Source organism: Chionomys nivalis, chromosome 8 (genome assembly GCF_950005125.1).
Source record: "Chionomys nivalis chromosome 8, mChiNiv1.1, whole genome shotgun sequence".
NCBI lineage: Eukaryota > Metazoa > Chordata > Mammalia > Rodentia > Cricetidae > Chionomys > Chionomys nivalis.
In genome coordinates, this window is record NC_080093.1 from 61234119 (window position 1) to 61260019 (window position 25901).

The window sequence follows — 25901 nt, forward strand, 5'->3', positions numbered from 1 at the left end:
GCCGTTCCTTCTCATGTCAGGGAAATGCTAGGTCAGTGCCTGGCAGCATAGGGAGATGGAGTTTGCTTAGGTTTGAGGTCTAGCTTGTCTAGCAGTCACCCACACCCTATTTGGTATCAACAATGATGTGCATGTCCCACTTAATCTGAAAATCAAGTCTAGGCGGTAAGCGTTTCATAAAAGTCTGCAGCACAGGGAGTAAACTGAGGCTCTGGGAAATTGAGAGAAAAGCTGAGAGCTGACAAACTCTTGGTTATGAGGCCTGGGCTTACCTCTGAGTGTCTGGCTTTCCTCATATTGAGTAAATGGATAAATAAAATTATGTTTAGCCAACTCCCATGAGTAAAGCCATTCCCCCAGGGGTCACTAATATTCCAGATGCTAGATTATCTCCCCAGGGAATGAACATCTCATCCTCATTCATGGAGAACTTTCCCAGTGCTGTTATTGAGAGTGTGTTGTCCCAGGAATTCCCTTTATCTCAGGAAAACCAGGAAGGCTGGCCATCATATGTACCTGTGACATGACACCAGCAATTCACATGGTCCCTGCAGCTGTCCACACAGTGGCAGACTGATGGCCTGGGACATGTTGATGGGCCATGAACAAACAATACTATCCTGGGGTCATTTTCAAAGAACAGAGCCCTCTGAGACAGAGATCTGACCTCGGGGAAACCAGCCAGTTTTGTAGTCTCTGCCCATGCTAGAGAGCATGGCATGCTGGCCGGTTGGAGAAGCCAGAGGAAGGAACAGCCTCGAGCAAATAAAAGCTGCCAATGATTTTGTGCAGTTTTGGTGACTAGACCCAGTTTCGCTCCTCTCTAATCATGAGGGTAAGCAGTAGCAGCCCTTGGCTGGCCCCTCCATGTGGGCATTGATGGTGCACTTCCTGCGGATTCATTCAGTCCCTGCTCTCTTCCCATTGGAGACATGTCCATCACACAGATGAACAAGCTTATGCCTGAGTTTCCCAAGTCCACAGTCAACACTGTGCTTCTGTGATGTACCTCTCAGCTGAGACTGACTTTGCAGGAGAAGAAGTCCCTGTCGCCTTAAGTGCCTCCCACTGCTGTTAGGCCAGCTTGCTCCAGCTCCAAAGGCTCCTCTCCCAATAAACAAAGTTCCAGCCAAGTGTTTCACCTACCGATTCCTACCTGCACCCAAGTAGGCTTCTGAGATGGTTAGGGTGAAGCCCATGGTGCCACCTGGTGGGCAGCCCAATGCTGAGCTTGCCTGTGGACCACAGTAAAGACAGATGCTCAGAGGCAGCACACCGAATCTGTGCCACAGTCTGCCGCACCCTGCTGTGAAGATCACCTGCTCAGATTATGAATGAAGAAGTAGGTATCAGGGTCCAGAAAGGAGCAGATCCATTGTCTGACTAGACAAAGGCTTACAATTAAACACTTCCTGTGTGCAAGCTGAGCACAGGGTTAACAGGCCTTGCTTCTGCTCACCATGGGGTCGGAGAGGTGGCTCAGCAGTTAGGCACACTTACTTGATGTTCAGCCTCATCCAGAAGACGCGAGTTCAGTTCCCATCACCCACATCAAGTGGCTCACAACCACCTGTAACTCCAGCTCCAGGGGATCCGACGCTGTCTCGTGGCCTCCATGAGTGCCTGTACTTAAATACACATAAACAAACCCCCGACATCTGATCTCATTTATCAGAGACGGGGTCAGACTTAGAAAAGTGTTGGTGTTGAATACATGCCATATTCTTTAAGTGTGAAAATGAAACCACTAATGGAAAAATACTACTTACAATGCTTGGCGAACCAGGGTATTACATTGGCTGCACATACAATAGTCTGTATGCCAACCCTGTGACCAATCATAGGGCCCGTCCATTCAACCTTATTTCTTAGTACTTTATAAATAAAAATTTAGCCATCAGTCTTTGAGGATGACCCATCTAGAAGAAGAGAAGACAGGCTGACACGCCTAACCAGTGTGTTGGTCACTTTTCTCATTACAAGTACCTGAAAAGCAACTTAAAGTAGGGAGGGTTTACTTTGGCTCACAGGCGAGGGGGTACAGTCCATCACAGTAGGAAGTCCTGGTGACAGGAGGGTGGGGCAGCTGGTCACAGTACACCTGCAGCCAAGAAGCAGAGAAAGATACTTACCATTCTTGCCTTCTCTTTTTAACTTAGTCTGTGACTCCGGCTCAGATGGTGGTACCACTTACATTCAGGATAGATCTTCCTTTCTCAGCTAAATCTTTCTGGAGATATCTTCAGGGGCATGCCTCAGCTGTGTTTCCATGGCAATTCTAAATCTACTTGAGTTAGCATAGAAAGCGATCATCACACACATTGCTGCCATGGGGTAGTGATGTCTACAATGGTTTATATTATATAAAGAAGAAATTAACCCAACCCAAAGTGTCAGCAAGAAAAGCAGGACAAAAGAGAGACCCAGGAGCAATGATTGAAGAACCACCAATAGTCAATATGGGCCAATCTTTTTCTGGAAGGAGAATATGAGGTGGACATTCCAGAAGAAGGACCAGCTGAGAAAGCACAGCTGTTTGAGGTATCATGGCCACTTCTGAGATCCCACAGAATGAAGAAGACATTAGAAATGAGTGTGCAGAGGGAGATGGAGCCACACAAAAAGACTGTCTAACCATAGGAGGACTTGGCAAAGGTCACGAGGAGCCACTAGAAGATCTGAGACGAGGCAGGGGCCTGGTTGGGCATGCACTGTTGTGGACAGACTTCTGCTCATGGGCAGGGGCAGGAAGACATAAAGGGATGTGGCTAAAAGCATAGCAACCACAGACTTAGCGATCCACATGGGCAGCGAATGAAGGCTGTTTCACCCTGGGGTGGGGGGGAGATGGGCATATCTAGGCTACAGACAGTCATCACCGTGAGTGTCCAGGGACCGTCATAGCCCTCTCAAGAGCCTGTCTACAGAGACGTAGAGACTCTTGGAAAAATCAGAGCTGAACAGTTACCTTAAAGACATGGTGGTCTGCTACCACAGTGGTCATCAGCAATGGAGAAGGCAGAGGAAGCCATGGAGAGAGGGACAGCAACGAGAGGGTGACAGCAGGGGAGGTCAGGTGGCCCTTAGCAGTGGGGAGAAGGGTGGCAGACTGCAGGGTTCAGGACAGTCAGCTGCCTCTCACCCTTCCCCCTTTCCCTTATGCTGACTCGAGCCAGTGTGGCTGTTGCCTCCCAAAAGTCTTAATTAGAACAAGCTTTTGAAAAAAACAGTGAAAAAAATACCTCCAACGGAAAAATGGACAAAAGACATGACCACGCAATTCTGGAAAGAGTATACACAGCCAATTAACTTAAAAAATGACTCATCCTCACTTGTAATCCAGGAAATGAAACTTTGGTAAAGATCTGGAAACTCATATTAAATAGGGAAATGTCAGTCTCTTCCGTGAAAAGGCAATCCGAAACAGTGCTGACCAGTCCGCAGCAAGTAAGAAAGACCTGAGATCACCACGTCTTTGCTGCAGCAGATTCATGCCTGTGTATTTATCCCAGGGAATGACAGGGAGTTCTTAACTGATAGCATCTATGGACCAAAGCTGAACTTAGAAAATACAGAGGTTTAAATGTTTGGAAAAATGTTGACTCCAGGGGTTGCTTGTGGAAGCCAACACTCAGAAGTAGCTTACATGGTAAAAACAAGGAATTGGCTATATTAGTTGTGAGATTGATAGACCTATGGTGTTGCCATTGAAACAACGTGTAAGGAAAACATAAAATGACTTGGTCTTTTCTATTATGTTTTAAGCAAAAGAGATAAATACATAGATACATAGACGATGGATGGATGGATAGATAGATGAGTAGATGATTGATAAGTGATAGCTGATTAATAGATATATAAATAGATGATTGATAGGTGATAGATTATAGATATATATGATTAATAAGTTATAGACAGATGGTGATAGATAGATAGATAGATAGATAGATAGATAGATAGATAGATAGATGATAGATAGATACATAGATACATACATAGATACATAGATACATAGATAGAATAGAGATAATAAATAGGTAAGTAGGTAAATGATAGAAGATAGATATTATATGATATGATGATATATATACTATATATACACTATATAATACACTCTATATTATATACATACTATGCATGTATATGCTATATAGATGCCCTATATACTATATCATATACTATGTATACACTATATGATATGATTATATATACTATATAAGATAGATGATAGACACTATATGACAGATGATATATACACTATATATATTAGTCTGCACAATGCATGCATTTTGATATGCATAGTATATATATATGTATGTATTCAAAAGCCCATCACAAAAATATAGAAAACTATGATGTATGTAAGAAAATAGTAGTGCCAACAAATGGATGGTTATATTATATGTATTTTCCTTGCTTATTCTTCTTCTATATTGTGTATTTAACAATAAACATGTGTTACTATTTTAATCAGAGTTGTCTTTGCAAGGCATCAGTCCTGTTTAGATGCAAGGATAGGTGAGCACCACTGACTTCCTCCCTGTGCTTGGCACCACTTCTACTGCACCCCCACAATGCATTTTCTTATTTTAATTTTATGTATATTAATGTTTGACTGCAGGCATGCATGTGCACCATGTATGTGCCTGGTGCCTCTGGAGTTCAGAAGAAGGTTTTGGAGTTACAGATGGTTGTGAGCCACCATGTGAGTTCTGGAAATCAAACCCAGGTCTTCTGCAGAGCAAGTGCTCTTAACCGCTGAGCCCTCCCTACAACCCCATGCACCAGATTCTTCATCACACCTGACTACCTCTCGGTGACCATCCCTCTCCACCCTCACCTCCCTCCCCTGCTCCTGAACAATACTGCCGCAGCACTTATTCTTTCCTTCCCCTCCCCCAGTCTTGCTTTCTCCTCTTTGGCTATCACCAAGATTCAACAAAAGAGTTTTTCCTGGGGGAAAGCCACATGATGTAGTCCCCGTCCTCTGTAACCCACTGACAATATTCTTAGGGTATCTCTTTGCAAAGGAGAAAGGCCATCTGCCTCAGCACAGTCCTAGGAGTCTTCTGGGACCTAACTTCGTGCATCCCTGTGCCTTCACCCCAGCTGTGCCTAGAGATGCAGCCTCCAGATCCTCATGGCTAGACCGTGCTGCTTACTCAGCTTCTCTGTGCCTCAGTTCCTCCTTCTATACCTTCCTCCTACAAACCCCCAATACCTAGTAAAAACTCAACAAAAGTATGTCAGTTCTGGGGTGTACACAGCGATCAGGGTTGGTAAAGGGACCAAGTAGAATACTTTCCAGGTTTCTGATTCTGTCATCAGCTCAGGAGAAGCAGCATGCTGTTTAGTAGCATGCAATATGCTGAAGAGCTCAGCATTAGACTTGCCCAGAAATCCTATGGGTAGAATCAAAGATCAATAAGGTTTCGAAGCTCAGAGGCTGCAGAGCATGAACACTCGGCTGGTGATTGTAGCAGTCATAAGTGGGGCAAGAGTCTCCAAGGGAAACGCAGGGCCAGAATGAGGAGGATGGAGGATGCTGGAGGGTAGCAATAGCAAAAGCACTTAGGTGAAGCTTAGGATGTGCTTCAGATGGTAGAGTGTCTGCCTAGCATGTACAAAACACTGGGATCCATCCTCAGGGCCACACAAACCAGGAATGGTAGCACATGCCTGGAAGCCCAGCACTTTAGAAGTGCGGGCAGGAGGATCAAGGATTAAAGGTCATCCTCTACTTCTTAGTGAGTTCGAGGTCAGGGTAGAGACTAGTTCTCAAAAACCGAAAGGGAGAAGGAAGGAAGGAAAAAGGAGGAAGGGAGGAAAGAAGTCAAAGAGGAAGGGAGGAAAAGAGAGAGGGAGGGAGGAGTCGTAAGAGAGGGAAGGTCTTAAATGAAAAAGAAGGAACCTGTGAATGATTTAGGAGAAAATGGTCCAGAAAGAAGAGGGCAAGGGAAGCTACTCCAGGAATAAGAGGAAAGGTTTATGGGCAGACGCCTGGCCCTGTATGTGGCCAGCCCAGCACACGGTGCCAATCCATTGGGATTGGGGTCAGGAACCAGAACTCACTGTCTCAGCAACACAGTCCTCCCCAAGGTGACAGAGGACACCAGTCTCAGGGCTGTGCCATCACAGAGCTGTGATCATGTGACCTTTGGGGAAGGAGTGGGGGAGTGTCCTGCTTTAAATATCTCCCATGAGACCTATGTGAGCCATCCTAAACAGGCTGCTCACAACCCCTCCATCACTGTCCTCGTCATCTCTGGCCCCATCCTATCTCCCTGTTTCTGATAGATCTTCACATTCTACCATACCCTAAGAGCTTCTACCATGTCCTGTTCCTCTTCAGAGTATGGGCTGGCTGCAAGGAACAGAAGTCTCCATTTTGGCTTGTCCATGAACACATTCAGCACCGCTACCCCAGCAGGTATGCAACAGATATTTATTGGGGGAAAAATACTGCTTAACTCATGACAATGTGGGACTCCTAGGAGTTGACTGGGAATGCAACTTATGGCCCCAAAGTTGTTCACTTGGGAAACTCCCAAGTGCTTTAAGAAACAGCCCTCTCTTCCCCTTAGCAGCAGATCCAAATGAGAACAAATAGTTATCTTTCCTTTCCATTAGATGCTGCTGCAGCTGCCTCCCCCCACCCCCACACACCCTTGATCTGAAGGACCTATGCTAAGCCTTGGGGTGACCCCGGGATGCTCTCCAGACAGCACCCCTGGCCACCGTCATTTCTCTAACAAAAGGGAAGGAATGAGAAAGATGGGGTCCGCTCCAATCCCTGTTCCCAAAACAGGGTGCAAAGCTGAGGCATGCCCCCTCCCATCCTCCACAGCACCCCACTGCCGCTCAAGATGGAAAGCAGTGCTCCCATGGTTTTCTTTTTCCAGTGGAACACAAAAACTGTTCTATATCAAACTATAGCAGGGCAGCCATGTGCTTTTTATAAAGCTGATTACAGAGGCCAGATGAAAGAAGCTGATGAGGTCAAACTGCATTTCAAACTCCCTCCGTGTTGTAGGTGGGGGGAGATGCTTTGTATTATATTCGCTAAGAGTTCACCACCGCTCGATAAGAATCTTGAGAAAGGGCATGCATGTTGCTAAATTAGCTCTAAAAGGGGCAACCTAAAGTAAAATAAATCAGAGTTAAACATGAGCTCAGGTTACCTGCCCCAGAACTGCAGGAAGGAGTGGGCTGCTAGGGAGTGTTTGAAAAGAGCTTGTCTGGCCAGCCGTCGGAACAGCCAGAGCAGGAATGGGCCTGAAACGCTGCTCTCATTACAACCAAAAGAGCACGTTTTCTTTCACGAGACATTTCACAAGCTGGGAAGGCCTTCCAGGACGTTTTGTAAATTGTCAACCTCCTCGGAGACTTTTCAAACCCCAACTAGTCGTTTTCCATCATTACAAAATTGGTAGCTCACATGTTCATTCAACACGCGCCAAAGAAAGGCGGGTCTCCGCTCGGCTCCAGGTATAAGAAAGACATGATGCCCACCTCTAGAAACACAAGACATGCTCTGCCTAAGAATAGCCTTTGAAATCTTCCCTTTCCGCCCTCAAGGCCCCCACAAACACTTCCACGCAGACTTTTCCCTTTCTCCTATGCATTAATTAATACAGGGGCAAAGATTGCTACAGAAATGAAATACCAGCATCCTACAGCAGAGCTATCTTTCCATGGAATACTACTCCTTTGGTTATATTAAATATTCATCTGTAAGAGCATTCTTTGGGGGATGGGAATATGCCACAGTGGGTACAATGGCCGTCATTTAAGCATGAAGACTGGAGTTTGGCACCCAGGTAAAAGTCCAGGTGTGGTGTGGCAATGTGGGTCTGTAATCCCAGTGAGGGACAGGTGGACACAGGAAGAGTCCTATAGTTCACTGAGCACCCTCTCTCATCAACTAGCAAGCTCCAGGCTCAGTGAGAGACTCTGTCTCAAAACAAACAAATAAACAAACAAACAACAAACACATGTGCTTACACATCGGCACACACATGTGCATACAAACCCCCAGGCATATAAAACACAGACACACTCACAAAGTGCACATTTTTTAATCTTTGTACTGCTGGATATGGAGCCTGGGTCTCATTCATGCTACTAAGGCTACTATCCTAAACCACCCCCAGCCACCAGCACAAACACATTCATGGCTACACATTTCGAATTGTCTTCCAATGTTTTCTTTCATCACTAACAATTGCTTCTTTTCAACTAGGCGTGGTGGCACAAACCTGCTGCTCTCCCAGCTACTCAAGAGGTTGTGGAGGAAGGATTGAAAATTCAAGTTCTATCTGGACTACAGAATAAGTTCAAGACCAAGACCAGCCCCCGGCAACTTGGTGAGAACATGTCTCAGAGTAAAAAGTGAAAGGGTGCTGGGGTGTCGGTTACTGGTACAATGTTTGAGAGACCCCAGTTCAAGTCCCAGAACTACAAAAAGAAAAGCATCTTTTTTTTTCTTTTTCTTTTTCTTTTCTTTCTTTTTTTTTTTTTTTTTTTTTGAAGCTGCTGTGGTGCTGAGGAAGCCTTTGTGAAGCTCTACAGAACACACAGAGGACTGAGACTCTCACTAACTCTTCAGAAAAGACAGGAAACCCCCATCTCCGCTTGAAAGAGAGGGAGAAGATGGTTTCCTGCGTGCGGCTATGCAGGGAGGGACACTGTTGAGCAAACCTGGGGGAAGCTGGCGAGACCTTCGACCCACACTGAGTTTAAGCTGATGAGGTGGAGATTCAAGACTAGAAACACAACAAAAATTTCTAAAAGGTGGGATATATTTCTTCCCTCTCAGCCCTTTTCTCTTCCTAGCAACCAGACGATTCTAGACCTCTCACTTGCTGATGTTGCTTCTCACATGGCACCCCGTCCGAAACTGCCAAAAATCTTCCTATTTTGCTGCCCTCTTGTACCAGATGAGATGCAGTGGCCGTCTTCCTGGGTACACAGCAGTGACTCAAAAATAACCCACAACTTCCTCTGCGAAGAGTCAGGCAAACCCAGACAGAGTCACGTGAGAAGAATATGATGGCTTGCTAAGAAGAGCACATGAAGGTAGGCAACGAGCTCTTTTGAAGAAAGAAACAGGGACGGGGAGAGCGAGCAACTCGACGATTCTGGTCACTGTGTGTGCTTCTGTCAAAACTACAAGGGCTAAGGAAATGCCTCCCACCAACAGAGCTGCTTTCAAAAGACATGTCACCCAGACATGTGGTGGGGACGGGGTTTTAGCCAGTAAAGGCATTTGCCTGAAGACTTGAGGACATCTCACCCAGATGGTGGTGAGGGGGAGGTGTCAGTCACTAAAGACCTTTGCATGAGGACAAGAGGACCTAAGATCAATCTCCAGGATGTACTTTAAAAAGCCAGGCATGGTGGTGGCCTGTGCATGCAATCTCAGCACTGGGGAGGTGGAGACAGAAGGATCTCTAGGGCTCGCTTGTCAGTCTAGTTGAATCAGCAAGTTCCAAGTAGGAGTAAAAGGCCCTGTTTAAAAGAACAAGAAGGGAGAGGAGGAGGAAGAGGAGAACAGTGGCCTAAGGAATAACATCAGAGGTTGATCTCTGGCCTCCTGTATCTGTGTGCCTACACATGCGCGCACGCACACACACACACATACACACAGAATCTCAACCAACATGAGTAATATGAAGGGCCCCCTCCCAGGAGTGAAGTAACCTGAGGACAGATAGCCAAAAGACAGGTGAGACCATTCCCCTTTGGAGTCAATACAGCCTAACAAGCCCCGCTGAGGGCCACAGCCCTTTAACGTGGGTATACACACAGTGGCAGCTATAAAACTGACATCGGCGCATGAACAAGTCAGAGTCAGCATCCTCCAAGAGCTAAAAGGGTCCATAAATGCTCTCTTTTGCTTACCTGTATTGTGAGAGGAAACTCAGAATCCCTCATCAGTTAAGGTAGACTGCAAACAGCCTGAATCACCCCCAGCGAGAACGGAAAAGAGAATGTGGTATTTACACATGATGGAATACTCTTCAGCCATAAAAAAAAAGGCTAGTCTGGCACAGATACAGCATGGATTGGCACCAGTGAAACAAGTTGAAAGGAAGGGGCAAGTCACCCACGATCCCAGTCTATATATTCAGCACCTGGAGCATCTCATTCATAGAAACGGGTAAAACGGTGGCCTCTGGGGCCTGCAGTGGAGCACACCGGTCATGAGCATGTGTGCTTTAGTTTCTTTCCCAATGCTGTGGTAAAAGATCTGATAAAAGCAGCTATAGGAAGAAGAGGCTGTTTGGGGCCCACAGCTGGAGGGAGGGAGTACCACTGCACACCTACTAGAACGGTGAAATAGAAGCTGACCGCACCACCAACCAGGAACACTGACAAGAATCTAGAGCAGCCAGAATTCTTGTACATTGCAGGTAGGGGGAGGTGATATTAAGGAAGGGAGAAAAGGGAAGAAGATGAGGAGGAAGAGAAGGGGGAAGAGAGAAAGAAGGGAGGGACGGAGAAAGGGAAGGGGCAAAGGAAGGAAATCATGTGTTCTCCTTGAAAAAGGGCCTGCATGTTTCTTATGAGCTCACATACATGTAATGTGTATTCACTCTAGGAAAAAAGTTTGTGTTCATACAAAAACATATCCGTCTGCGTTTAGCAGCTGTATTCATAAACAGTGAGAACTACAGACAACCCCAGATGGGTAACAAACTGTGCTACCTCCGCAGTGGGTGGCAATCAATCATAAACACGGAGAAGTCGTGGTGGACGTGAAACCTCATGTGGATTGCAAAGGCACCATTCTGAGTGAAAGAAGCCCACTTCAGACATGTATCACACATGTCGCCTGGCTCATGTATCTCTAGTTCTTCAAAAGACCAAGTTTTAGTGACATTAGTGGTTGCTGGGGCTCAGGGGGGTGACTGCCAAGTAACGACTGGGTAGCAGGAAGCAGGGTTTGGGGTAGAGGGGCTCTTCTGAATCCCAGTGGGTGGACTTGCTCCAAGAACCTACACAGAGATGCTATAAACAGCAATGGAGAGATGGCTTAGCCGGTAGAGCACCTGCCATCAAGGCCAACAGCTTGAGTGTGGTCCCAGGACCCACATGGTAGAAGGAAAGACAGACTTCTGCAAGTTTTCCTCCGACCCATGTGCCATGAGACCAGTGTACATGTACACAGAGAGATAAGTAAATGAACATGATTTAAAATGTTTAAAGAGCCTATATAATATGTTAAAACTCATACAGCTAGATACCCACAAAAAGACAGAACACATTTTTCTGTGTGTTAATTTGAAAAGCAACTTGCAGAGGGGAAAAAAACGCTTCTGTCTATGAAATGAATGATTCACTCAACCACTGAGACCATCTGCAACTCAGCCACCTCCTGCCTCAAAAGCCATTATCTGTGGCTTTGGTAGCCACCAGACTTCAAAATATTCTCGTGGCTGCATTCACAACCATCTAAGACATACAGCTGCTGTTCTGGATTCTGAAGGGCTTTGTCAACAGTCACGACACCAAGATGATAGTGTATGTACTGACACTGAATTCCAGGTATCACTCTCAGAACTTAGACAACACTGTTAGTCCACTCTAGCCTGCAATCCTTGCTATCTATTGTATATCTGAAATATTGGGAAGTGCCCGAAGATGGAGATCAGTTGGTCGAGAATGCTTATCTAGCATATTCAGGGCCCAGAGATTGATTCCCGGTGCTGCATTAAACCTGGCACAGTGGTCCACGACTTTAATCCATTATCCCCCCAAGCGGCACCACCAACTGAGAACCAAGTATTCAAATGCCCGAGCCTATGGGGGAACATTCCCAAACCACAGTCAGTGAAGCCCTGAGCCTTCCAACACTCTGAAACCTGAGTTTGGGCCCACTAACTCACTCATGTTAAAAAGAAATTAACCAGCTAGGGATAACTGCACATACCTGTAACTCCAATGCTGGGGGCGGGGGGCAGGAAGAAAATAAACCTCGGTCTAGCTAGTTGGTGAGCTCCAGATGGAGAGACCTTGTCTCATAAGAATAATTTTTTATTGACCATTTTGCACCAAGCCTGAATGAGACAGGTCCTCTCAGGTCGCTCATGGGTGAGGGAGGGCCTCATAGAATCCCAGTCCTTACTGTTTGATTTACTAGCCACTGGTGGACTGTTGGAGAGGAGAAGCTACTGTCCTCAGTTGTGAAATCACTTGTGAACCACCAGTCTCTCTAGGCGGCCCTGGGCAAACCCAGAGGGGCACAGACAAAACCAAAAGAAATGATGTGGGAAAGAGATTGGCAGCAGAGTTGAGGTATGGGGTGGGGTGGGAGGGATATGAGAGGGAGTGTGGATGGAGGAAAAGAATGCATTCTATACTTGTCTGAAATTGTCAGAGAGCACTTTAATGATAAATAATAATTTAATAATAAGGTGGAGAGCGGCTGAAGAAGACACCCCATGTTGACCCCTGGCCGCCACACAGACGTCCACACATGCACACATATACGCTCACAGATAATAAAATTGGAAAATAAAAAACAAAGGTCTTCCTCACGTCTATAATCGAAAGAAATCAGAGCGCTAACAGATGCTCGGATACCAGTGAGAACACCCGCTTACCCAGATGCTAGCTGTAAACCGGCCCTTCACCGCGGAAGGAATCCTCCTAGGTGCCTAAATTAGAGTGACAGATAACAGATAGTTGTTCGACTCCTGCTAAAACTCCCACTCACAGCCACAATTTCTTCCCTTCCTTCTTTAAAACCTGAGTGCAGACGCAGCCCAGGAGGCCGTTCTTTCTCATTTCACTGTCTGTTGGCAGTCCTTTCCTGAGCGCTCTGCACAAGCGCACGTTGTATATTCAAGGGCAATTAAGTTGCTAATAGCTCTCTCCAAAGTCGCCTGCTGCAGATGATGATATATTGTGGAGCATCTGATGCCAGAGACGTAACTGGGGAAAGGAGGCTGCGTTTTTGCTTAACTTGTTAATAAAAGAACCCTGCGTGGCTGAAGTGAAGAGCCAAAGTTTCGTACTAAGTGCTTCGCGTTGAACTTGACGTACAATTAAGCGTTGCCATGCCAACTGGCTTACGACGCACCTGGGGAAAGAGACGAGCCCAACATATTTTTTTCCCACTTAGTCCTTCCAAATAGTCTGCCTCTCTCCCTGCAAATTCCGTGTGAAACACTTACGCGAGATAAGACGCCCTCCTTACACCAGATAGAAATGTTTTAGCTCATTAAATCTCTTCTTCCAGAATACTAATTCTGTGCTTGACTGGTGCTTTATTACAGATAAGAGAATAATTCAAAATTAAAAGACGTGAAATGGAGCCTTTTAAGTTATCACTGAAACCGTTTGAGGGGGGAAAAATCCTCTTATCTAAAAGGGCTCTTTTTTTTTTAAGTAATAAAATGGACCCAAACATTTGTTCTAAGTTCTGAGAGCCCTATTTTGCCCCATTTTCTGAACAACACTTAATGTGTAATGTAAATAGCTTTTCAGATCCTTGAAGCTGCCAACTCTAAGAAAGTTTCCCAGCTGCCTTTCTCAGTACCTGGCTCAAAGCCAGCTAGCTGCCTGGATGGCTCTCCTCAAGACTCGGGGGCTCCCCCTACTGGCCTGAAATCGCAGTGCCTCGGTGGACTTACCTGGGACTGGGCAGGTAGGATGAGCCCTGGTCAGCTGTTATCTATGGGCTCAATAATGTTTGCACTGTTCAAGCCGGGGGGGTTTCCACCCCTTTTATTCTTGGCAATCCGTCATTAGGTAAAAGTTAATGTAATTTTTGTTCCTAAAAAATTTCAAGGTACTCTGGCGAGGGAGACCCAATAGAACAACATCTGAAGCAAATGTTATTTATGCGAGGCTGGCAGAATGTCCCCAAAGCATTCTCATCCCAGGACTTCCCTCTCTACTCCACAATGCCTTTCTTCCCCATAAAGCTTGTTCCTGAAGCCACTGACAGCAAAACCCATTTGTGCCACAGCAATGCTCAACCCATGGGTCAATATAGCCTGCATATCAGATATTACATTATGATTCATAACAGTAGCAAAATTACAGTTATGAAGTAGCAACAAAATAATTTTATGGTTGGGGGCCACCGCAACAAGGGGAACAGTAGTACTGAAGGGTCACAGCATTAGAAAGGCAGAGAACCACAGGGCTAGAGAACTCCAATAAAACTGACCATTTTAAGTCAGCAGTCAAAATGGAGAACAAAAGGTTTTCTCTTATGATATTTCCAGAATCCACCCTCCACCCCCACACACACCCAGAGCAGCTGAACTGTTCTGATAGGCATGGGCGGCTGTGTCCCCCAAGGCCAGCCCGGGTTATGGGGCAGATCGCAAGGGGCCAGTCCTTGGCCTACAGCGGAAGCTTGCGCTGCGGGGCACATTTCCTTTGTCCTCCAACATTATGCAAATAAGCAAATCAAATTAAGTACCTGAAATTTTTTTTTAATTAAGGGTTTTGATTAGACGCGGATCTGTTGTAGGCAGAAGAAGAAATTTTATTCCAAAACCCCAGATGCCCTGGCTTTCCTGCAGGTCTTCAATCAGGGCACATCGCCCAGAATTGTGGGGGTGTTCATCACTTGGTTCTCAAGTGGGGAGGCACCTGGGACACAGGGGCAAGAACTGAACCAAGAAAAAGCAGAAGGGGGAGGAAAGAGGTCTAGAACTTTGTGAAAATCAACCAACCGCAGCTGCTCAGTTCTCTCACTTTTTAAATTCAACGTTTTTTAAAAAGAGAAAGGAAAGGAAAACCTACAGTCCCTGCTTATCTAAAGGAGGTTGGCTCAGTGCTGTAACGTTACACGCTTCTATGACATCAGACCAGAGAAGAATGTTCTAGCTAGATGGGCAATTACTTTGTCAGGAAGTGTGTTTACCTTCTGCCAGTTCTGGGGCTTAGTTCCCACAGGGGGAAGGCAGACAGAAGCCACAGGCACCAAGGGAGATTTTTGGGGGACCTTACAGTTTTCTACACAGAGGCAAACATTTTTTTCTTTGTTTTTTCATTGGTTTTCAGGAAGAAAAGTTTATTAAGTGTATTGTCAGGGGACACTGGGCTTATCAGTGACTAGAAAGAGTGTCACCTGCAGCCTAAACTTGTTGGATAGGAGTGGGTGGCTGTGTCCCCCCAAGGTCAGCTCAGGTTATGGGACAGATGGCAAGGAGGCCACAGTCACAAGTGCCAGCTTTCATCTTGAATGGCAGGTACTTCATACACGATCATATTTGATTTTCATAAAACTACGTGAGAGAGGTACTCTTAAGTCAGTCCTACTCTACAGATAGAGAAACTGAGGCCCAGGAGGTGAGCAGCTTAGATTCAGACTCAGTGCTAGACATTGCCTGGCTTGTGGCAGGTGTGCAATACATACGTGATGAAGCTGGTGGAAGGAGGGACGGGCAAAGAAAGTGAAGTTGATATCATTTTAGTGGTCATAATCGGGCAATGCAACCAGGTAAGCCCAAAGAGAGACACTAGCAGAGGGCGATGAGAGCTTAGACCCTTGCCAGGAGTTAGTCAAACAAGTCACATGACCTGAGGCAGCTTGTGTTGCCAGACTGACTCTGTTTACTTAGGATCACAAATCTTGCTGAAGGAGTGAGTCCTGGGTCGGGGCCAAGCAAATCTCAACCTTTCTGATAATGATAAATTAAAATAATGTTATATCATTTTGCCTACCCAGATGTCAAAGATCCAAGACCCATGCAGCCCAGTACTGAAAGGGGTACCGGAAAAGATGCTGTGTCCACATTGTTGACAGACATGCAAGACAGCACAATTACTTAAGATGGTAACTTGACAGCATGTGACACAGGCTATTAAAATGCTAGGACTTTAGAACATCTAAATAATTTGAAACACATATCAATGGAATAATGGAATGAAGGCATCCTTTTGAGGTGTTGTTTATAAAGGTAAAAGTTAGAAACAAGCTAAATACTCAATAACGGGGGAACAGGTAAGTGCACATGCTGGAAATGTAAGCTCTGGTCAGAGAACGAGGTATGCAGTTTTGTTTATTTGCATGGAAAGATGTCACAGGCACATATGGAACAAATAAAACATACAACTACACAGTACGAGTTGCTGACCTAGACACCTAGGAAACCTGCAGGTAAACCATGAACTGATACCCAAAGACTCTTCTGCTGATAAGATTTTTACACCTTTATGTTTTCAAATACTGATATCTTAGTGATCACGTATTAATTCCATAATCATCAAATAATCTATGAAACTGTGTTAGAATAACCACATGCTGTCTGTAAGATGAAAGTAGTGTAGCCTGTGAGTTACCAGAAGAAAGTTTCTAGTCAAAGAAAATTGGATAATTATTAGAAAAATAAAATCATAAAAAATTTAAAATGTGATCAAATGCATGCTGAGATAAATCAACAATAAAAGCACAATCCACTCAGCTGGCAGAGGGCTCAGCTTGAATGGACAAAACCCTTTGTTCCATCCCCAGCACTGCACAAACTGGGTACCGTGGTGACTTAGGAGGTAGAGGCAAGAGGATCAGAAGTTCAAGGTCATCCTAGGGTATACATCAACTTTGAAGCTAGCCCGACCTACACGGGAGCCTGTCTAAAAAAGAACAACACAAGGGGATGTAACAATAGACTAAATTATATATAAACTGAAAATATGAATTAAAATGATGAGAATTACTGAAAACAACACATCAGGCCATATTGTCCTCATTCAACATTTACGGTAGATTGTCACATGACAGGAAGTGAAGCCATGTACAGTGAGGTAAGGAAGAATAGAGCAGAAGAAAACTGTTTAGAGAACCCAGACATTAACCCAAGAACTTAAAGGAACTTAGAAAATGAAAAATAATAATTCAGATCCATGGTCATCCTTCTGTGCCCAGGAATTCAAGATATCAACATAAATCCCTGAACTTTAAAAAGAAGACACAAGCAGTATTTTTAAACACTTGCTAATCTTGGAAAAGAGAATGTCTTTTTCACTACTACGCCATGATCAAGACAGTAACAGAGGGGATGAATAGATTTTTTTATTGAATATAGAAATTTTCTGTTAATTTTTAAACTTTGTTTCTCACTTTTTTTTCCTTTTAGCTAGGGTCTCTATACACAGCCCTAGCCAATCTAGAATCACTAGGTAGACCAGACTGGTCTTGAACACACAGAGATATGCTGGCCTCTGCTTCCTTGTGCTAAAATTAAAGGTATGCACCACAACACCTGGTCAAATACAAGGAAACTTAAACAGAACAACAGACAAAAATAAAATAAAAGACAAAAATAGAAAAAAATATAACACCCTGGAAAATAAGTTTGTTCTCAAAACTCAAAAGGCTCATAAATGTCAGTAACAATAGATTTGAATAAAAAAGAAAAGTTCAAGTGCTCAATGAACATATGAAAAGACAAAACAAAATTGAATATGTGAATAAAGGATAAGCAGAAGATCCTTTGGGGCTCTGCTATTAGACTTCAGACCAACGCCACTTAGGTCCCAAGCCAGCTTCACCTATTGTGAGATGTCACTGTCTTAATTCAGCCATTACTTAGATACACTCCAGAGGCCTCTATCTGCTCTAGAAAGCAGAAAACAGAAGTTTGCACCAGGATCATAGGGCAAGGTATAAGCTTCTTACTACAGTTGTGACTTAGAAGCTCACACATGGGTTTATTAATATGTAGCTCTCGGTGTCAGAAGTCCACAATCATTCTTATTAGGTTCAAATCAAGCTGCAGGCATAGCAATGCTCCTTCCGAAGGCTCCAGAGAGAATCTGTCACATCTTGTATAGCTTCTAGAGGTGGCTGTATCTTTCCACCTTCCCACCATCTTTTGGGCCAGCAGCAAGGCAGCCAGAGTTCCAGCTCTCTGCTTCCCCATTCCACCATTCAGGGGCCTTTATGATGGCATTGGTCCAACCAGACAATCCAAGATAACTTCACCTTCTTGAAATCTTTAATTTACTTTTGCAACTGTAACAGGTCACAGTCTGGAGACATTGGGATGTGGCCTTCTTTGGAACAGTGTTGTTCTATGTGCCGCCATGAGCTAAATGTCTCAATTCAGAAACAGTTCCAGACAGAGCTGGGAAAATCTCAGGCATTCAGAAAGTTAGCTGTTTTGTGAACTATTAGTGAGCAAAGAAATGCACCATGGCTGGGGCTGATAATGTGGAGAAATTGGCAAGTAAGGTGTTTTCTACTGAAGAGTCTAGGGTAGAGACAACAGGGCTTAGCCAAAAGTGATCTGCCGATCACGCCCAATCCTTCAGCCGAGGACAGTCTTCCCTTTTGAAATGTGCATCAGTATTTCGCCTGTGTGTATGTTTGTGCACCTTGTGTATGTATGCCTACTACCCACAAAGGTCAGAAGATGGAATTGAACCCCTGGAACTGGAGTTAAAGGCAGTTGTGTGCCACCATGCTGGTGCTGGGAACCAAACCCGGACCCTCTGGAAGAGCAACCAGTGTTCTTAACCACGAAGCCGTCTCTCCAGCCCCAAGTTTGCTTTTATAAAAGTTGAGAGAGAATAAGATGAGTTTTTCATCCCACATGAAAAATACTAGCTTCAAATACCAGTGTCCATAACTAAAGTCTGACTGGAAACTAGTGGTTGTGACGTGGGCACGATTTGTGTGCACTACTTCCAGACTTAGACAGCAGAGTTAGCTTAGGCAGTTTAAACAGAAGGCTTGGTATGCATAAGTCTACTAAAGTGTCCTCTGGCCCTTGACAGACATTCACCAGGCAGCCAGGAACCCAACAAACAGGCAGCACACCTGCCAGGTGCACCATTACACAGCTGGGGACTCCAGCTGGCTGACTCCAGCCCAGCGCCTCATCAGAATCTCACCACTGCGACCAGCACCACCATAAGAACATCCCAGCCTCCCAGACACTTCCGTGTCCCTGCATCCAGCCTGCATCTCCAAGCATTTTGCTGACCAGGAAGACATGCTCTTGTTACTGCCCACTCAATTTATTGTGGGCCTCTGGGTCTAGGTTCAATGTATTGTCTTCTTCCCACAAAACACAATACAGACAGAGAACAGCACCAAACCTGCCTGGCCACACACTGCGTTCTTATGAGATCCATGTCCCATGAATATTGCTTGATCTAATAATTTTTCCTGTTTTAATGCCATCAATTTCCCTCTTGATCAGTGCTACTCATCAGGAAGTAACTTCAGGTAATTAACATTTTTACATTTTTAATTATGAAATCTTTCCTGAGCTGGCGGGGTGTCAGAGATTAGATGCATGAAGCATCCTTGGCTCTTGTTATGTAAGGTCTCCTCCGGACCTGGGAAATCGGCATGGGTGTGAATTCAGGTCATTGGCTGTGCCGTCCTCGTCCACAAGGGGAGTGGACACTGACACTCAATCCTGCACCCAGAAGAAGCTGTGTTTGTCAGCCAACTTTGCTCGAAAGCTTTGATCTCAAAGTTTTGGGACCTTTGTATGGTGACACCCGCATTGAGTGTCTAAGGACACTATACGGTCTGGCTCCAGACACCTCCAAGTGGGGCGGGGGTTCAGCGCAGATGTTTGGCATCTGGTCTCTTAGCTTCACCCTCCAAATACTCAACTCATTCTAATCACATGCCATCATCCTTCCGCTCTGCCTTGCCCTTCCTCACAGCCCTCCTTCTCTCGACATTCTATTAAAAATTCCATTTAATACCTTGCGCATGGGAAAAGGCCTGATTCTTCCTCAGGTCATCCACTGCTGAGGAAGAATCATGGTCTCCCAAAAATGGCACAAGAGGCCAGAAAATTACAGCTAGCACAGCATGAAGAGTGGGACGGCTATATGGGTTTGCTGTCCAGGCTCTCAGATGTTTCTTGGTGCCGTCTTCACTTAGCCTCGTTTGAGCCAGCCTGGGGGGCTGGAACTACAGAGACCACCTCATCCCTTCCCACAGCATCCTCGGTTGGTCCCCAGCATGCCACCATGGTGCTTTCTGAGTTCAGAGAGACCCCCAAGTCTTGTTCAAGATGATGTGCTGGATCAACGGCCAGGGTCACCCTTATAATGCCTTTCCTCTACTTGATCTTAACCAAAGAGCAGAGAATGAGATGCCTGCTCTCTCCCGAGTGGCAAGCCTGGCACCACACGGGTGAAAGGCCTTCCAGCAACAGCCCTTCCATCACCATTTTCGTCCACCTGTCAATGTCCTCGTCACCTTTGCTCGGGACATACTCATTTTTTTCTACCTTTGCTCCTACTGTTTTATTGGTCCCTCCAGGAGATGTAAAGATATCTACTCCTCCGACTCCGCTTTCTTGGAGTAGCCATTCGGTGTCGCCATAACAACCAGTAAGTTACAATTCCTGATCAAGAGAAACAGACAATGGGAAGTCTGATGACAGGACACTTGAAGTCTGCCTGAAATGGGGGTGAGGGTGGGGTTTCTTAATGTCAAAGGGTTTCAGAATGAGCCAGGGAAAGAGCCAGGCTGCAACAAGGTCAGTAGGGCAATATACTGACTTGATTATCTGGTGAGAAAAATAAATAAATGTAGCTCTGCCTGGTTGAAATTGAGTCCTCTACTCAAGAGTGGAACTATCCCATCCCATGGAGTCATGGAATTGCTTGGTAAGAACTGGATCACAGGGCCACGTGGGTGACCAGAACATAAGAGGACTTGCTTCTGAGCAGACTCCTGGGCATCCAGTCACTTCCCATAGAGTTGCGACAGACCCACTAAATAAGGAAGCTTGAGAAAGGCAGGCTTTGTGAACATGCTCCACAAGGTGTTCCTACGGGCCTCAAATAAAAAAATAAAATAAAATAAAATAAGGTTGACTTTCTTGGTTTTGGAATCAAAACATCTAAGAACCACAAGAAAAGGGCTCGGTGTGTAGAATGCTGACCCAGCCTACATGAGGCCCTGGGTTCAGTCTCCAGAGCCGCAAGAACCTGGAGTCACATACCTGTGATCCTAGCACCAGGCTGGTGGAGGCCGAAGGAACAGTTCATTCTTGGCTACACAAGGGAGTTCCAGACCACTCTGAGCTATATGAGGCTCTGATGAGAGAGAAGGAGAGAGAGAGACTGACTCACTAGGAAGCACCCAGACTATCCTAGAACAGAGAGGTCAGGCTGCCACTCCCCTCAGTGAGCAAGACAGTCCCTCAGACCCTTTCACAGTCGAGTACTATGTATGCTCTCGTGTTTTGAAAATCTGAGAATCACTCACAATTCCTTAAAATCATATGACTACCTGCCCCACCCCTCCCAGTGCGATTCTGAGCCCCTCTTGCTGGAAGAGAGAAGAAAATGACTGTCCATCATACAGAGGCCTCACACCTCTGCCACTGATCCGTACCCCAGTTCTACAAGTTTCCCAGGCTGGCCTTGAACTTCTGCTTCTCCTGGAGTCCTGGGATTCACAGACCTGGTCACCATGCCCAGTTTTGCAAAGTTTGTTTCTAACTCATCAAATTGCCAGACAAACAAATGAGTCTGATTTAAAACCCCTAAGCAACACCTTCCTGCTTTGTTTCTTCTGTTTTCAGAGATATAGACACACACACACACACACGCACGCACGCACGCACGCATGCACGCACACACGCACCCTACCCTGCTGCGTCTACTTTAAGGACCGGGTGAAGCCAATGCCCGGCTCCAGAGGATAAACAGGTGGCTTTCTCCCTCTTTACCCCTTGGAGAAATCACCTTTTCTTTGGAGAAGAATCGTACAAAGACCTTGAAGGGGCCGGAAAACACACAGGTGGTGCTCTGCCCTCTTTAGTAGGTCACCTGGCCACTTGACATACTGCCTGCCCTGGAGTTCAAATGAACAGAAGTAAGTCCAGCTGTGCTGGCTTGATCCATGGCTGATAAAGTTGTTGTTTTGTTTTCTCTTGTTTTTTTTTTTACACAATTGCTAAATTTCAAGCTGAGGAAAAACCCAGGCAGTTAAGGTAAACAAAGCAATTTGAACAATACCTTCCTTCCCAAAAAGTAACATTTAATTCGCTGTTTCAAAAGATGAGACTTGCATATATGTTTAAGCCTCGCATTCAATTCCGTTCAACTACTGGTGTGAAATTTTAATCAAAAAACTAGAGAGCTCATTCAAAAAAGAAATTAGTGAGAAAACTTTGGTCGTCTCTCATCAGTGAAAACTGATTTAGTTATGCAAATTACTGCTATGAATATTAAACCACTGATGAAAGGTTTTTAATGAAGGGATCTTTTGTTTTGGAAATGCGAGGGTATATGCTTTAATTTCTTGCTAATTTACTGTTCTTTGATAATGTTCACATTTTCCCTAAAGTGGCTTTGCTGATGGGTTTAATACTGTGAATAGAACTACAGACCAACAATACTGGTTTTGACAAGCTCTCCCCTGTGTAACTACACATCGTGATTTGCGGCCCCTTATGCACAATTCTATTAGGGTGGATTTTGTCTACAGGGCTTTCCCTGAAATGAATTCTCATTTTAATGTTAGCCTCCTGCAGTTTTTAATTTTTAATCTGTAATATGAAATTGCAAATTTTACAAACATCATTTGAAAAAGCCACTAGGACAGAACCGAATGCCAAAGTTTACATATTGCCTAATTAGACTGTTATGAGAGGCAGCTTATCAATGTCACGCCAAAGATCATCAAAAAATCCAATTACTAATTTGAAAAACACATATATTTATAGGTTCATTTGGTTTCATTTGCATCCGGTTGGCTCAATAATTGTTTTAAAATTGTATTAAGGCTAATAATTTGGGTTTAGCTGGGAATGTACCTAAACTGACAAGGTGGCACCGTGCCCTGCTGCCCACAGTGAGTGACAGGGGCCACTGAAGCACAAAGAGAGATATGTCCTGCTGTGGGAAGTTCCAGTCCCCAGGTATTCTTTAGAGCTGTCTTTTTTTTGTAAAGGAAAAACTCTCAGAGCCTTCATGAGGAGGCCAGTTTCCCATGGGTCAAGCCAGACACTCAACAGATAATTAAGAATAAGTGCAGGGGGAGAACCAGTCGCCAAGAAGGGGTACAGAGGGGTCCCAGGAGCAGCGCAGACAACCGATAGTCAGGGTGGGTAGTCTGAGTCGTTGCGGAACAAAGCGATTTCCTTCCAACTTTGCTATCGTGGACTAGGCTGAAGAGTAAAGTGGGCAGTCCCAGGAACCTCCAGGCCCCTGACCTAGCCTCAGGGTAAATCCATTCGGGAAGCGCCCCTCCCAGCTGAGCCGGCTTTCCCCCAAGAGGGAATCCCCATTAGAGGGCGTCCTGGAGCACTTCTGTTCCGACTATAGATACTTAGGATTTATCTCGGAAAAAACCTTTAGGCTTTTTATCACAACTAAATGTCATAAAGAGAGTCTAGTTTCCTCTCTGCTGCCTTGAGAAACCACTGAGACAAAAGCAACCGGAGAAAAGAGTTTATTTAGCTTCCAGGACAGTCCTTCATGAGGGACGTCAGGGCAGGAACTCACGGAGGCACCTAAAGCAGAAACGATGGAGGAACCCTGCTTGCTGCCTCGCTTGCAGGACCATGCTTTGTTTTGTTTGTTTGGTTTTTTTTTTTCTTATATAACTCAAGACCACTTTCCCAAGTAATGGTGCTGCCCACAGTAGAGCTGGGCCTCCTACAGCAGCTAATTGTCAAGGCAATACTCTGAAGACATCCCCACAGGCCAGTCTGATCTAGAAGATCCCTCAGCTGAGATTTCCTTCTCAGGTGACTTTAGGCTATGCCAAATCAGCAATTAATGCTGACACAAGAGTTCTTTAATGCCATGTAGTAGCCAATATGGGCTCAGTTATCCAGGGGTTCATTCAAGGTCCTAAATGACTTCTTTATCATTGGAGTCAAAGGCAAGAATGTTTTGTGTTTTGTTGGCTGACATGTTGAAGTCTCTTGTACTTTCTAGGTGTTCCGTCACTCCCTCTACCTTCCTCCCTTCCTCTTCCATACCCCTGCTCCTTCCCAGTCCTCTATTCCTGTCTCGGTCTCTCTACACCTTGATCTCTATTGCAGTTTTCAATGTGTTTATTGTATGGATTAGTTTTGGGCAACTAATCCATAACTAAACACAAACTAGGATCATTGATAAAACGCCCTCATCAGATTGGGCTTTAGGCAAGGATATAGGGCAATTTTCTTTTTCTTTTTCTTTTTTTTTTTTTTTTGGTTTTTCGAGACAGGGTTTCTCTGTGGTTTTGGAGCCTGTCCTGGAACTAGCTCTTGTAGACCAGGCTGGTCTCGAACTCACAGAGATCCGCCTGCCTCTGCCTCCCAAGTGCTGGGATTAAAGGCGTGTGCCACCACCGCCCGGCGGCAATTTTCTTCATTAAATATTTATGTGGGAAAGCGCAGCCCACTGTGAGTAGTATCACCCCTGGGCAGATGGTCCTGGACTATAGGAGAAAACAGCCTGGGTAAGCCATGAGAGAAAGCCAGTAAGCAGCATTCTTCCAGGGCCTTTGCTTCAATCCTTACCTCTAGATTCCTGCCTTGGGCTCCTGTACTGGTTTCCCTCCGTAGTGGACTGAAAACAATGCTCTGCACCCTTTCCTCCTCCCGGGTGGCTTTTGACCGTGGTGTTCATCACTGCAATGGAAAGCAAACCAGGCCATTTATCTACTAAAGCAGCAGATCCTCTATCCTGTAACATTTTCCTGGATCCTGCTACATCCTCACGGGGTCTTTGAAACATTTGTTCCTCTGCCCCTGTATTTCCTGGGAGTTGCTGGTTGGCGCTAGAACATTTATCAGACTCAGGTTGTTCTTCGGTTTTTGTTGTTTATTTTTAGTAAGACTGTTTTATAAAAAAGAAAAGAACAGCCGGGCGATGGTGGCGCACGCCTTTAATCCCAGCACTCGGGAGGCAGAGGCAGGCGGATCTCTGTGAGTTCAAGACCAGCCTGGTCTACAGAGCTAGTTCCAGGACAGGCTCCAAAGCCACAGAGAAACCCTGTCTCGAAAAACCAAAAAAAAAAAAAAAAAAAGAAAGAAAGAAAGAAAGAAAAGAACAAAGAGTGTGCATTCACAGCAAGAGTAACACAGAGCAGAATTTTATTACATTTCATCTAAACACAAATAACGCAAAAGAGGGGATTTATTAATAAGACGCATCCCCACCGATATTTTGCTGTCAACATATAGTCGAATTTGGGAGCTGGAGAAATGGCTGAGCAGTCAAGAGCACTTGCTGTTCTGGCAAAGGGCCCAAGTTTGGTTACCAGCACCCACAGTCAGGCAGCTCACAACCACCTGTAACTTCCGTCCCAGGGAAACTGATGACTTCTTCTGGCCTTTTAGGGCACTGCACTCACATGCCCATGCCTTACAAAGAGACACATGCATAAATAAAAATGAAATATTTTAAAATAAAGAAGATGATGATTAAAATGGGTGTTTTCTGCTCATGTAAATCCTAACACTTCCTTAAATATCAGTCATCAGTTTCCTAGGCTCCCAGGCTGTGAATGGTGGCAGCGTCTCTCCATAAGAATTCCCTCAGTCCTAAACACACAATGGCATAAGATGCCATCGACTTTTTTAAAGATTTATTTTTATTTTATGTACATTGATGTTTTGCATGTGTGTCTGTGTGAGGGAGTCAGATCCCTTAGAACTGGAGTTACAGACAGTTGTGAGCCACCATGTAGGTGCTGGGACTTGAACCCAGGTCCTCTGGAAGAGCAGCCAGTGCTCTTCGCTGCTGAGCCTTCACTCCATCCCCAAGATGCTGTTGACTTTGATTCCACGCTTTTCCATTAGCTTTCTGGCCCCACTATCTCATCCATAGTTCTTCCATGTCCAGCTTCAGAGCCCAGTAATTTACGGGACCACAAAAAGCATGGTCTGTGTGGGGATCCTAAGCAGAGACCAAAGGAAGCTATGGTTTTAGTGGAGGTGGACAGGAAACCCTGT